At 41.4% G+C, this 16,239-nt stretch overlaps 1 pseudogene; it reads left to right on the top strand.

Moving 5' to 3' along the window:
* The first annotated feature begins 2,310 nt into the window (after positions 1-2,310).
* The window catches only part of LOC143636371 (cytochrome P450 72A397-like), a 28,992-nt pseudogene continuing 15,063 nt past the window's right edge, over positions 2,311-16,239 (top strand).

Raw genomic sequence — 16,239 nt, 5'->3', positions numbered from 1 at the left:
AATATATAATGATAATAAATAATTACAATAATATTTATTGTTATTACAAAAATAAATAATTATAATAATAATAACAATATTTAATAATAATAAATAATTACAATAACAACAATAATAATAAATAGTTACAATAATAATTACAATAATAACAATATTAATAATAATAATAATAATAATAATAATAATAATAATAAGTAAATGGGGAAGTAAATGGGGTTGAAAGGGGGATATATATGCCCCGTATAATATTATACGGGGCATATAATGCCCCATTTAACCCTACGTTTGTGTATACCCCCATTAAACCCCATCCTCTTCACAAACCCCCACCCCTGCCTACCTTCATCACCACCACCGTCCCCAACGCCGTCCAAACACCACCCCTGCCGGCCTTCAGCACCACCACCGTCGCCGTCCAAACACCACCACCACCATCCCATCATCGCCACCACCAGCCCCGTCCCCGTTGCATTCAACACCACCGTCCCCCGTCGCCGTCCAAACACCACCACCACCATCCCGTCATCGCCACCACCAGACCCGTCCTTGTCTCATTCAACACCACCATCCCGTCCCGTCGCATTCAACCCCACCAGCCCCGCCGTTCATCATCTCCACCGTCTGTCTCCGTCACCGTCATCCCCCGTCTCCGGCGTCCAAACCACCACCATTCTCGTCAACACGCCGTTAGTATTAAAAGGTACGTTTTCGTTATTAACTTAGATCGAATGATTTTTATTCGGGTATAATTGTTATTCAAGTTTAGTTTGTTATTGTCGGGTTGTGATTGTTGGGTTTTTGTTATTGTCGGGATGTTGTTATTGTTGGTTTACAAAGTGTGAATGGTTAAGATTGTAGGGTAGTTTTATTTTGAATTAGATCGTTTTAGTTTGTTATTTGTTGGTTATTATTATTTTTATTATTATTATTATTATAATTATTATTATTATTAGTAGTAGTAGTGGTGGTGTTATATCTTATTATTATTAATTGTATTATTATTATTATTGTTATATATTATTATTAGTTAATTATTATTAATATTATAATTTAATTAATTTATTATTATTTAATTGTTACAGATGGAGGACGAGGTGGAGATGGAGATTGAGCATGAGCAGGAGCAGGGCCAGGGGCGTTCGACGCGGACGGGGCGACGACGTGAACGACCACGTTGATGTTTACGATGCGGCATTTACGGCCTCTGGCATCGACGACACGCCGTTTTTATAGTTTGTATATATATATATATATATATTTTGTACAAACTCGATATTTTGTATATAATAATGTTTTGGTTTGATGTATATACGTGTTTATTGTTTTATTAAAAAAATTTGTTATAAAACACAAATTTTTAAACAAAGTTATTATATAAAAACAAAAAAAAAAGAAACAAAAAAACAAAATTAACACACTAAACTAAAACTTAAAACATAAAAAGAAAAATGAAAAAAAAACATAAAAAAGTAAAATAAACAAAATAAGACAAAAGTTGGTGAGGTTTTCTAAAAAACCCCTCAATATGCCCTGTATTGAGTTATACGGGACATATTAATGGGTTTTTTAGTAAAACCCTATGACGTCCCTATTAAATAGCTATCATAAAATGACATATGAATATATTATATATGGTTAACGTCGTCTTGATACAATACAATACAAATGACATCCTTATAAGTATTCACAATAGAGGGGAGGAGGGGTAGAGTACGACCGAAAGACTGACGACGAATCATGTTAGATCCGTAGACAACATTACTATAGAGGGGAGGAGGGGTAGAGGACGACCGAAATTGACTAGGGATGAGAGGATTAGGCATGATTTGATAGACCTAAACCTCTCCGAGGACATGGTTGAGGATAGGAATTCGTGGAGAAGTAGAATTAAAGTTAAGGATTTTTAGAGAGAATTGAATACCTTAGGGCTTAGACTTAACTTATTTAGGTTACATACCATAATGGTATTTCCCTTACATATATTATTATTATTATTATTATTATAATTATTATTAGCTTTTATATAGCTGTTAAACTGTGATCTTATTATTAATATTATTATAATTAGCAGTAGTTTTTATATAGCTGTTAAACTTTGATTTCCTTTATTTTGCTTCATACACATGTACTTAGAGCCGAGGGTCTCTCTGGAAGCCACCTCTTTATTCCTTTGGATAGAGGTACGGTGTACCTACATCCCACCCTTCCCAGACCCTACTTATAGCTTTGCTGTCGGTGGGATTTTACTGGGTATGATTGATTGATTGATAAGTATTCACAATAGCTCTTTTTTCTTTTAGTTGTAAAACCATGATAGAAACTGTGGGTAAAGTTGTGATTGCCATTATTGTGGCTGTGGTAGTGAGATGGGGATGGAAAATATATACTAAACTGGGCATGGATGAAGCCAAAGAAGCTAGAGAAATTATTAAATGAACAAGGGTATAAAGGTAATTCATACAAGCTGCTCAAGGGTGACGCCATAGAGTTTGCAAGAATGACGAAGGAAGCTAGATCAGCACCTATGCCTCTCTCCCATTATATCACTTCACATGTTTTGCCCTTTGAACATCATATCTTGATGTTTTATTCACTTGTTTTGCCTTTATATATTCAAAAAACTAGCTTTTATTCCAGTATTATGTGGTTTTTTTTACATTCTTCGTTTATAATATTTATATATTTTTTTGAATTTTAATTTTGTAAATAAGCTAATAATATAGTTAGGGTTTGATGATGAAAGAGTTTCACAAATAAATGAGATTTATAATCCGTTTAAAAGCTATCTGAGTTTGGTGAGACTTATGACCACTTATTTTTTTACTATGAAATTGTTTCTTAATTATTTTATAGGATTTTTATATCAAATATTTGATGAGCTTAGTTTTTAATTTAATTAGCTGCTATAACCGTTTAAGGTTTATCAGAGTTTGGTGAAACTCATCCTCGTAAATTCGGGTCAAATGCATAAGAAGTCTCCATTTATAAATAAAACAATCTGGTGGTTTGAGATGATGTACGGAGCAATCAACGAACTTTTAAAGGTTTCATTTATATATGTTTAAAATATGTAATCTTTCAAAGGGGTAGTTAATTAAATCCAGCTTACACTTGTTTATGTCGTTAAACCTCTAAAGTCTTCGGTACTTTGTTTATGTTGCACTTTATCGTACGAGTGTAGTAGTGTGGGCAGTTTTTTTTATGGCTTTCAAGTTGACAAAAAAATCAAATGAATATTCATAAAATATATCTAAGTTTTTTAGATCTGTCATTCTCTTACAGGTAAAAGTTTTATACATGGTTAGTGCCAGTTTTATACATGGTTAGTGCCAAGCCCTCGGGTCTACGTTATGGACCCAGAACTGATCAAAGAGATATTATCAAGGCCCAACGACTTTCAAGCCATACAAAGAGCCGCTCAGGGATAGCATCACCGGCGGACTTTTAGTCTCCAAAGGTCCAAAATGGACCAAACATCGTCGCATTATCAACCCGACTTTTCATCTTGAAAGTATAAAGGTTTGTTTTTATTTTCTTATTAAAAGTTGTACATTTTACTTATTTGTATGATAAAAATCTGAATCTTTAATTTGTTGGGTTTAATGGATGCACAGGGTATGTTCTCGGAAATTTGTTCAAGTTGTCATGAGATGGTCAACAAGTGGGAATTGCTGACTGTTGAAAATGGGGTGGCAGAAGTTGACGTGTGGCCGTATATTGGTAACTTGTCCGGAGATGTGATTTCCCAGTTTCCCTCCTCCTGGGAAGATGGTTGTTTCCTCGGATTTCTTTGTCTATGGAAACTTCCGTTTTCCTGTGACAGTTTTTTATGAGGATATTGGGTGCTTTTGGGATACATTTATCTCAGTTGCACCCTCGCGCTGTCATGCGAATTTGTCACTATGAATTCGTGTGTATGGCTCATGAGATGGTGCCTCGTCTTGACCGGTTCGTTGTTTTTTACCGAATGGTCAACCGAAACGGGTGGTTTACCTGTCATGCGATAACTGACAGGAGGATTGGTCGAGAAGTTGAGGGAGGTTCCAAAGATTGGAAGAACAAGTTCTTCTAGATTTCGCAGAATGTGATACCGGAGATTATGGTACGCCGTCCTGTTAATGAGGCACTCCCTAATATTGTCCCGGCTGCTCATGAGGGATAGGACTGGTTTTGAATACTTACTTCTCCGCCGACTCCGATGCGGGCGTTACCCGAAGAAGCCCTCGTGTGGGCTGGTATGAGCCGCCTATGGCCGTCCCAGTTTTTGGAGCCCGTGTTTTTTTGGCTTGAATGAGCGTAAGTTATTTTCTTTTTATTATTACAAGAAGACTATATAACTAATTTTGGTGTTTCTCTTTCTAGGTCCATGACCTATGCTAAATGCTCTGTTTGATGACAAAGGTCATGTGATGAAGAGTATTCGTGATGCGAAGGATACGCCTATCCTCGAGAAGACCGCGAAATACTTCCTCTTTTCGGTGAAGGTGCGTGCTGAACCCGTTGTTTCGGACGCTACCTTTCAAACAGGTGCGTATATTCTAAATCCTCCTCTTCTTACTGCCCTTACTTCTGAGGGGATATTCGCTATCCTGTCGTCGGGTGACAACTCATCGTCCTCAGAGGAAGAATACTTTGATGATGCTTCTGAGATTTCATCTGTGTCGCACTTGTTGGCAGAGTTAACACAGAAGAGGCCTTTCGGGGTTTCTCAGGCCAGTGATACGGGTGCGAGTACTACATACACCAAAGGTGAGCCAGTACTTAAGAAGCAGCGAACCCGTCATCCCAAGAAGCCACAATATGTTCTTGTGGATCGATTGAAGATGGTGACTGGTACGAGCTTTATTTTTTACACTTTACTTCCATAATATGTATTTAAATAAAGTTTTATTGTATGTAGATCTGTCGATTGCTAGAGACGACATATCCGAAAGGTTGCCAACTCCAACCCCAACTGTTGAGAAACAACTGTCTCCTCCTCTTCCAGAAAGGGAGGCGGAAAAAAAGCCTGCTACCCCTCTTACGGAATCAAATGTAGAGGGGTCCATTGTTCTTTCTGGGGCTAACAAATCTTTAGACTACCTTTTCTAGGCTGGAGGGGCCACTGGTTTTCAAAGTGATCATCCTGAAGTCACCGTAGAGGGCTTTAGGATTCATGAATCTCCCTCCCGATCTGCTTCTCAATTCTTTTCTACCTCCTCACCGTTAACTACGGGTGCGGAAGGGAGTTTTCAATTTGGACCATTCGTCCATTAGGTTGGAGGGGGTTCAACACAAAGTGCTCCGCAACAATCCTCCTCAATCCCTATTCGTCTTGAAACTTCAAGCTCCTAGTACTTTGGGGATGCTATTTTAGGAGGGGATTATGACCTGTTTGTTCCTCCTTGGGACATTGTCAATGGGTCCCGATTTTCCGACCCCAGGACTTGCATGAACTTTATCAAGCACTGCGTGCCGCCCGCGGAGATGGCGCACCAGCGTGACCGTTCCCGCGAAGATCCTCATGTTGATCTTTCTTTTTCCTTGGCTAAAAGTTTAGCTTGTAGCCAAGAAATCTTACGGGAGTGGCGTACAATGGGCGGGAAGCTAGGTGAGGCCTCTCGGGCCGTAGATGCTGCAAAGCAAGAGGCTGAGGAACATCGTAAAGCAGCGAGTGGAGCAAGGTGGAAATAGTCTGACACTGAAGCTGCACTCCAAAAGGAAAAAGATCGAAATCTTGATGCTGCTCAACGATGGAAGAAGGCTTGTGAGAGGCAAAATGCCGTTCTTGAGGCTGCCCTGGCTGAGACCCAAAAGAAAAAAGATGACTTGACTCGGGCTCAAGAAGCAAACTCAGCTCTTGAAAACCAAGTGAGCTTCCAGGGCAACCGGATTCAAGAACTTGAGGCTGAACTGCAGATGCAGAAGGAGCAATCCGAACTTAAAGACAAAGCCGCTACTGAGATGCAGTCTGCTTATGATTCTTTGCTGCAATCTCGTTCTGAAGCAGAGACTCGCGCCTCCGAGGTAAACAATGAATTACAAGAACTCCGGACTAAAGCGGAACATGCTGAGCAGGACCGAGAATGGTTCTTTCACCGAGGACTTGACTCTGTGAGTTTCCTTCATAGATTGTTTATGTACACACTTTATGTTTGCCATGCTAATGTATTTTTTGTATTCTCTTGTCAGGTCATCCGCCACATTAAGTGAAGCACTGAACTGACTGATTGTTTTGTGAACCTAATGACTGCTTCCTTGGCCGTGTGAAAGGTTTTCTTGAAGGGATAGAGTATGCTCAATCTGGTCAAACTTTCGAGACCCATACTCTTCATGGCCTTGATGTAAAACAAGAGTATGACATGCGGGTCAAGGAGTATGACACTCTGGTCTTTCCGCTGCTAAACATGCTCCCGGAGTTTGCATCCGCCAATGATGGCTTGAAGCAGTTGCGGGTCTATCTGGATGACGAGTCTGAAGACTCATCTGAGGATGTTTCTCCAAAGGCTCCGGCAGACAAGCCATCCCCTAACCCATAGAATAGGTCTAGATTTGTAGGGCTTGTAATTATGTTCTATCTTTTGAAATCATCTTTTCGAATATTAATGGAAAGAATTATTTTGCCTTGTGATCGTTATACTTGTTCTTGAAATAATATCTCTTGCAAGATATTTTTAATATTTGAACTTACGCGAATTGGATGATATTGATGACATGGATGAGAGAGGAATTTTAAATGGCGACTGAGAAGACATGTATGATGCCTCTTGACAGCCTGTATACACTTTTTCGAGTCTCCCGCCTGACGTGTCAATCATCCAACGACCTGCATTCTCTCTCTCCTCTGGCAACCCATCAATCGCATTTATTGCAATGAGTGTAAATAAGTCATTCACGGCCTTACATTCATTCTTATCACTTTCTTTATTAACCACAACTTTGAGACTTCCAAAATTTGAAAAACCTCTTTGATATACTTAACTCATGGCTTCTGAGAAGAAAAATACCCCGGCGATTCATGAAGTTGTTGTACATCTAAAGAAGAAGGATTACGACGACGTCGCTAACGTATACGGTTTGGCAACGGAATGGGATCCGGAACGTCCTGTGGACGGTTCCATTGCTACTAACCCTCCGGAGGGAAAAATGGCCATATATACAGATTTTTTCACGACGGGTAACTTTCGATTGCCCATAACAAAGTTTATGAGGGATATCTTGGTTTCTTATGGCCTTCATCTATCGCAGATTCATCCCTTGGGGATGCTTCGAGTTCGTCATTTTGAGTTCTGTTGTCAGGCTCACATTATCGAGCTTACCTTTGCTCGATTCGCCGTATTTTACAAACTGTCACACCGTGACGGGTGGTTTGGTTGGTCCTCCACCAATGTAAGGCCCCGTTACCGGTAACCCTACTTTCGTGTTGGATTTACTCATAAACACAGTTCTAAATATCATAGTTAATTAAAACATTTACGCGGAATATAAAACTTTCATAAAACTTTACATAATTCATAACTTGTCTCAAAAAATTTATTGTCTTTCAAATTAAGGTATTAAAATTAACACATCATAGGTCTTCAGATGCCAGATTCTTGTTCAGTGCCATGTGTCTCCTTAAGCGAGCTGCCTCATCCTACTCACCTGCGTGCATACTAAAAGTCAGCTACGCTGAGTGAGTTCTAGATAATCACATAATCATACCATTCACATAACATTATATTCTTTCATTCATACTTTTATACTTTCATACTTTCATACTTTCTTACATTCATACTTTCTTACTTTCATACTTTCTTACTTTCTTTTGTATTAACTTACTTTCATATCTTATGTTATAAAGAGCATTACGCCCTACATTCCTCGAGTATTATTAGGGCTCAGTACCCTCTTTCCTCGAGTATTATTAGGGCTCGGTACCCTCTTTCCTCGAGTATTATTAGGGCTCGGTACCCTCTTTCCTCGAGTATTATTAGGGCTCGGTACCCTTCTTCCTCGAATATTAGTAGGGTTCGGTAGTTCTCGAATATTAGTAGGGTTCGATTCCCTCTTCGTTACCATACAACCATACATCATACCTCGAGTATTATTAGGGCTCGGTACCCTTTTCGTAACCATACAACCATACATTATCATTTCTTTCTTCTATTATCTCTATCATGTTCATACACATAAACATACATAACATACTTACCTTATACATAGCGTTACAACCTGACAGTACGTGCAATATCCGAAGATCGTTCATGTACCATCAAGCAATCATTCATACATTTCACATTATCCACATAAGGCATACACTTATCTCTTAGGATAAGTGTATTAACAAACATGTTGAGTATGCACACAACCCCGAAAACATAACACATAAATGGGGCTAGAAACTCACCTGAACACGGTTACGTTCTCCGTTGATCGTAATCCCTTTCTTCAGTTGTGCACGGCTGACTGTATAACAAGTATACATATCAATTTAACTATCACTACTTATAACATCTTTCTAGTCTTAATTACTACCCACAACGAACGGGGGTCCGGGGGCAGCGCCCCTGGCAGCGGGGTCTAGGGGCGGCAGCCCCTAGCAGGGTCCAAGGGGCAGAGCCCCTGGCTGGGGTCGAGCTGCCATGTCAGCTTGGAAAAATTTTATTTCCATTAACTGTCTTAACACATTTTCATTAGATTTTAAATTTATTTTCTAAACGAACTTGGCTTTAGGCGAAGTTAAACCTCAGGCGAACTTAGCTATAGGCGAAGTTAAACCTCAGGCGAACTTAGCTTTAGGCGAAGTTAAACCTCAGGCGAACTTAGCTTTAGGCGAAGTTAAACCTCAGGCGAACTTCTCATTAGGCGAACTTAAACCTCAGGCGAACTTGTCATCAGGCGAACTTAGCTTGCAGGCGAAGTTCATCGCTTGAAGGCGAAGTTGCCCAGATGTCCGCTGTTTCGGTTTCTGATCAACATTTCGGGCGATTTTAACACCCTTATTAAGGTTCAATACCACCCACTACACTTCCCGACCATTTTCGGTCGTTTAGACACTAAAAGCTCGGATCTTTAAACTTCCAAGATCAAGAATCATACCTTTTGAGCTTGTTTGGATCTCGTTTATCTTGGTATCACCACTAATCTTTCTCTCTTACCCGGACCTCGCTCGATCCTTCCTTCTTTCTCGGCCCGGCCGGCGGCGGTTTTGGGTGTGCTTGGTGTGTGTGTATGTGTGTGTTTAGGAGAGTGGGGGAAAATGAAGATATTTTGGGATTTTGGGGGTATTTATATCCCTGAAATCCCATTCTCGTTTAACCCATCTCAATTAATCCAAGTCCAAGACCCGCTCCTTCCCCGACATTAATCAATTACGTGAAATCACTAAACATAACTTCCTTTATTCATCATTAAAATTTTAGGATGTTACAAGTCTTCCCCCCTTAAAGAGGTTTCGTCCCCGAAACCTAACTATTACATAAACAAACTAGGGTAAAACTTGCGCATCTCATCCTCGGCTTCCCAAGTTGCATCTGATCCCTTGCGGTGTTTCCATATTACTTTTACCAAATGTATAATCTTGTGACGAAGCTGCTTCTCCTTGCGATCAACGATCTCTATCGGTTGCTCGATGTAGTTCAATTGTTCATCAACCTCAATGTCCATTAATGGCACGTGAGACGTGTCATCAGCTAGACACTTCCTCAGATGAGAAACATGGAAGGTTGAATGAATTCCTTCTAACTCATCGGGTAAATCCAGTTTATAAGCTACTTCACCCACACGACCTACAATCTTGAACGGTCCAATGTACCTCGGACTCAACTTTCCTCTTTTCCTAAAACGGATAATTCCTTTCCAAGGCGAGACCTTGAGCATCACATAGTCACCCACGTTAAACTCAATTGGTCGTCGCCGCTTATCTGCATAAGACTTTTGTCTGTCTTGCGCGGCTTTCAATCTTGCTTTGATCTGATCGAGCTTTGAAGACGTTTCTTGAACTACTTCTAGGCTTCCCATTTCTTTCTGAACAATCTCGCCCCAACACACCGGGGTTCTACATCGTCTACCGTAAAGCATCTCAAACGGTGGCATACCAATACTTGAATGGTAACTGTTGTTATTGGAGAACTCTGCCAGATGCAGATGATCATCCCAACTTCCACCAAAATCTAAAACACAAGCACGTAGCATATCCTCAAGGGTTTGGATCGTCCTTTCGGACTGTCCATCAGTTTGAGGATGATACGCCGTACCGATGTTCAACCTCGTCCCCATAGCTTCATGGAATTTCTTCCAGAACCTCGAAGTAAACCGTGTATCTCTATCGGACACGATCGATAACAGTACTCCATGCTTGGTTACAACTTCCTTGATGAACAAGCTTGCTAACATTTCTGACGAGATGGCCTCTCGTATGGGCAGAAAGTGAGCACTCTTGGTCAAACGGTCCACAATCACCCAGATGGTATCATGTTGCTTAGCTGTACGAGGTAGCTTAGTTATGAAATCCATGGTGATGTGTTCCCATTTCCACTCAGGTATCTCTAGCGGTTGCATCTTCCCATAAGGCTTTTGGTGCTCGGCCTTGACTTGTAAGCAAGTTAAGCACTTACTAACATAATCCACTACATCATTCTTCATTCCTGGCCACCAGTAATCTCTTTTCAAGTCTTGGTACATCTTTGTAGCTCCAGGATGGATTGAGTACCTTGACTTATGAGCTTCATCTAAGATTCGACTTCTAAGATCACCATGGCGTGGAATCCACATACGGTCAAATCTAGTTTTAACTCCATGAGTGTTTTCCATCAATTCATCTTGCTGGCCATAAATCCTTTCTTTCTTTACTAACCCTTCGTCTACTAACACTTCTGACTGCACTTTGATGATTTCTTCAAAAAGACTTGAGTTCATGATCAACTTATATGACTTCACTGTTGCAAGGACTTCCTCATTCTTACGACTTAACGCATCAGCGACCACGTTAGCTTTACCGGGGTAATACCTAATCTCACAGTCATAATCCTTTATCAATTCTAACCATCTTCTCTGCCTCATGTTCAGTTCTTTCTGTTCGAAGAAGTACTTTAAACTCTTATGATCGGTATAGATAGTACACTTAGTACCGTACAGATAATGCCTCCATATCTTAAGAGCATGCACTACAGCTGCTAACTCCAGATCATGCGTCGGATAAGTACTTTCATGGACCTTCAACTGTCTAGACGCGTAAGCTATCACCTTCCCCCGTTGCATCAACACGCAACCTAACCCTTGATGCGAGGCATCAACACAAACAACGAAATCCTCGTCGCCATCGGGCAAAGTAAGGATTGGAGCTTGCGTGAGCCTCTTCTTCAATTCTTCAAAGGCTTCTTCCTGAAACTTTCCCCAACTGAATACTATCGACTTTCGGGTCATACCGGTCAGCGGTGCGGCTATCTTGGAGAAACCTTCGATGAATCTCCTATAGTAGCCAGCTAACCCTAGGAAACTTCGTATATCAGTCGGATTCTGCGGAGTCTTCCAATTCGTTATCGCTTCAATCTTAGCTGGGTCCACGGTAATCCCTTCAGGATTAATCACGTGACCTAAAAATTGCACTTTTCTTAACCAGAACACGCACTTCGAAAACTTGGCATACAACTTCTCTTTCTTCAGAGTCTCAAGTACCTCTCTCAGATGCTCAGCATGTTCAGACTCGCTCTTTGAATAAACCAATATATCATCGATGAAGACGATAACCGACTTATCCAACATCGGTCGACACACCCTATTCATCATGTCCATAAATGCTGCAGGAGCATTGGTTAGACCGAATGACATTACGAGGAACTCGTAGTGTCCATACCGCGTTCGGAACGCTGTCTTAGGGATGTCTGCCTCTTTCACCTTCAGCTGATGGTAGCCTGATCTGAGATCTATTCGTGAGAACCAACTTGAACCTTGCAGTTGGTCAAACAGATCATCAATTCTTGGCAACGGATATCTATTCTTTACCGTAAGCTTATTCAACTCACGATAGTCTATGCACATCCTCATACTTCCATCCTTCTTTTTCACGAACAATACTGGTGCGCCCCACGGGGAAACACTCGGTCTTATGAAACCTTTGTCGAGGAGTTCTTGCAGTTGTGACATCAATTCTTTCATCTCGGACGGTGCTAGACGGTAAGGCGCTTTTGCGACAGGTTGGGCTCCTGGTATTAAATCTATCTGAAATTCTATCTCTCGCTCTGGTGGCAACCCCGGAAGATCCTCAGGGAATACTTCTGGGTAGTCGCGCACAATAGGAACATCTTTCATTTCTTTCGTCTCGGCCGTAGCGTTGACGACATACGCCAGGTAGGCACAACACCCTCTCCTTAGCAAACCCTCGGCTTTCATCATCGAAATGACATTAAGCCCAGAACTTTCCTTATCACCATAGACCGTTACCGCGCTACCATCCAATGACTTTAACCTTATAATCCTACTCTTACATACTATCTGAGCCACAAACTCAGACAACCAATCCATTCCCAAAACCACATCGAACCCTCCCAAGGTCATAACGTACAAGGTAATCGGGAACTCATGTCCTTCCAATTCTATCTTACAGTTCTTAACCATTTTTGTTATTTTAACCGAAGTGTCAGTGGCGGTTTCTACTACAAAAGTTTCAGACACTCGGCAACATTTCATTTTAGCTAGTTTACTAAATAGTGTGGCTACGAAACTTTTGTTTGCGCCCGAATCAAATAATACAGAAGCGGAAACACCGTTCACTAGAAACGTACCTGTGACAACATCCGGAATCTGCTTGGCTTGTTCTTGGGTCAACATGTAGGCTCTAGTTCTTGGCCTAGCTTGATCGGCATCCTTCCTTCTACTACCTCCAGCTTCACTCTCGGTACACTCCCTAGCAAAATGACCCGTCTTACCACACTTGTAGCATGCAGGCTTAGAACTGCACTCATGAGCATAATGACCTGCCTTCCCACACTTGTAGCAAACATTCGACCCAAATTTACATTCTCCGGCATGTATCTTTCCACACTTATGACATGTATCCGAACCCCTTCCCCACCTACACTCACCACTGTGCGCCTTGCCACAAGTCTTGCACGACCTGTTCTCCCAAACTCTCGGCTGCTTGTTCTTAGGGTTCCACATCTGGGTACCGGGTCGTTTAGCAGGAGCGACCCCTTTCCTCTCTTTCTTCTCATCTCCCACCACCACATCATCCGCAACCAAGTCTGCGTAGACCATTTCTGCGAGTTCGACAGCAGAATCGAAAGTAGTAGGTTTACTTGTTCTGACTAACATGCGAACTCTCTGTGGTAATCCCCTCACATAACACTTGATCCTTTTAGCCTCAGTGTTGATCATATCGGGCACCAACCTAGACATTCGATTGAACTCGGTGGTGTACTCACGATGCGTCATTGTCCCAGCTTTCAAATTTAGGAACTTCATCTCCGCCCTTTCAACCTCGGCGTCAGCACAAAACTTCTTCATTACTAACTCCTTCAGGTCGTCCCACTTCATTTCTTTGATCTCTTCACGGGTCTTCCTCTGCTCCACACTCTCCCACCAATACATAGCCTCATCTTCAAACGATTGGGTGGCATAACCGACAGCTTGATCGGGACGGCACTCGCTAATGCGGATAACCTTATCCATGGCGGTTATCCACTGAAGAGTAGCGATTGCGTCTCCTAAACCAGTCAGCTTAGGCAGGTCACAACCTTTGAAGGACTTATAGTTGCAACCGCCTCGGCCCTTCTTCCTATCATCATCTTTCACAGACCTTACCTCACTTGAGTCACCCCTTTCCCTCTCGTCATCCTTCCTACCATTACCACCTGCCCCTTCAACAGTTCTTTCACGGCTTCCAGCAGACCTTCCCGGGGTAATATTTTTCACAGCAGTGGCTACAGCTTGAACAATAGCTGCTTGAATTGCAGGATCCAGTTGAACTCCTTCATTTTTTTCCGGGTTCCTTCCCGCTGCGCTTCCTTCAGCTTCAGTGTTGGAAGCGGTCTCAACCGAAGGTTGCTGGACACGACGAGGCCTGCCGCGTCGTCCAGTGCGACCTCCAGCTCCAACAATGTCTCCGGCTCCAGCCATCGTATTCTAAAAGGGAAAACACAAACATCATCATTCAAGGAACTATTTAGTACAAGGATAGCAAGGCTAACAGGTAATAACAGTGGCCTGCTGTGACTAGCTGATCACATTGCTTTCCGTGTCCTATACACTTCCCTTTATGAGTCTATTTGTGCTGGTTCTACTTAAGCAATTAGTCAAATCAACAATCAATTATTCCTATCCCTTTTGTTCACATATATTTTCTTTCTCATTAACATATATCATTTAATCATACAATTTACCTTTACTAATCTTGCTTGAGCGACACATGGCATTCTTGGACTGGCATCTTCTTTCATTTCTTACTTATATCCCATACTCTGTTCGAGTCTAAGCATGTAGGATGCTTAAATCTCTCGAACTTTGCTCTGATACCAACTTGTAAGGCCCCGTTACCGGTAACCCTACTTTCGTGTTGGATTTACTCATAAACACAGTTCTAAATATCAGAGTTAATTAAAACATTTACGCGGAATATAAAACTTTCATAAAACTTTACATAATTCATAACTTGTCTCAAAACATTTATTGTCTTTCACATTAAGGTATTAAAATTAACACATCATAGGTCTTCAGATGCCAGATTCTTGTTCAGTGCCATGTGTCTCCTTAAGTGAGCTGCCTCATCCTACTCACATGCGTGCATACTAAAAGTCAGCTACGCTGAGTGAGTTCTAGATAATCACATAATCATACCATTCACATAACATTATATTATTTCATTCATACTTTTATACTTTCATACTTTCATACTTTCTTACATTCATACTTTCTTACTTTCATACTTTCTTACTTTCTTTTGTATTAACTTACTTTCATATCTTATGTTATAAAGAGCATTACGCCCTACATTCCTCGAGTATTATTAGGGCTCGGTACCCTCTTTCCTCGAGTATTATTAGGGCTCGGTACCCTCTTTCCTCTAGTATTATTAGGGCTCGGTACCCTCTTTCCTCGAGTATTATTAGGGCTCGGTACCCTCTTTCCTCGAGTATTATTAGGGCTCGGTACCCTTCTTCCTCGAATATTAGTAGGGTTCGGTTCCCTAGTTCTCGAATATTAGTAGGGTTCGATTCCCTCTTCGTTACCATACAACCATACATCATACCTCGAGTATTATTAGGGCTCGGTACCCTTTTCGTAACCATACAACCATACATTATCATTTCTTTCTTCTATTATCTCTATCATGTTCATACACATAAACATACATAACATACTTACCTTATACATAGCGTTACAACCTGACAGTACGTGAAATATCCGAAGATCGTTCATGTACCATCAAGCAATCATTCATACATTTCACATTATCCACATAAGGCATACACTTATCTCTTAGGATAAGTGTATTAACAAACATGTTGAGTATGCACACAACCCCGAAAACATAACACATAAATGGGGCTAGAAACTCACCTGAACACGGTTACGTTCTCCGTTGATCGTAATCCCTTTCTTCAGTTGTGCACGGCTGACTGTATAACAAGTATACATATCAATTTAACTATCACTACTTATAACATCTTTCTAGTCTTAATTACTACCCACAACGAACGGGGGTCCGGGGGCAGCGCCCCTGGCAGCGGGGTCTAGGGGCGGCAGCCCCTAGCAGGGTCCAAGGGGCAGAGCCCCTGGCTGGGGTCGAGCTGCCATGTCAGCTTGGAAAAATTTTATTTCCATTAACTGTCTTAACACATTTTCATTAGATTTTAAATTTATTTTCTAAACGAACTTGGCTTTAGGCGAAGTTAAACCTCAGGCGAACTTAGCTTTAGGCGAAGTTAAACCTCAGGCGAACTTAGCTTTAGGCGAGGTTAAACCTCAGGCGAACTTCTCATTAGGCGAACTTAAACCTCAGGCGAACTTCTCATCAGGCGAACTTAAACCTCAGGCGAACTTGTCATCAGGCGAACTTAGCTTGCAGGCGAAGTTCATCGCTTGAAGGCGAAGTTGCCCAGATGAAGGCGAAGTTGCCCAGATGAAGGCGAAGTTGCCCAGATGTCCGCTGTTTCGGTTTCTGATCAACATTTCGGGCGATTTTAACACCCTTATTAAGGTTCAATACCACCCACTACACTTCCCGACCATTTTCGGTCGTTTAGACACTAAAAGCTCGGATCTTTAAACTTCCAAGATCAA

The sequence above is a fragment of the Bidens hawaiensis genome, unplaced genomic scaffold (assembly GCF_021521415.1).
Source record: "Bidens hawaiensis isolate Kalapana, Puna unplaced genomic scaffold, B.hawaiensis_p1.1 tig00007902_1, whole genome shotgun sequence".
NCBI classification, from domain to species: Eukaryota; Viridiplantae; Streptophyta; class Magnoliopsida; order Asterales; family Asteraceae; genus Bidens; species Bidens hawaiensis.
Note: the sequence above shows the minus strand (reverse complement) of the source record. Positions and strands in the feature narration are given on the sequence as shown.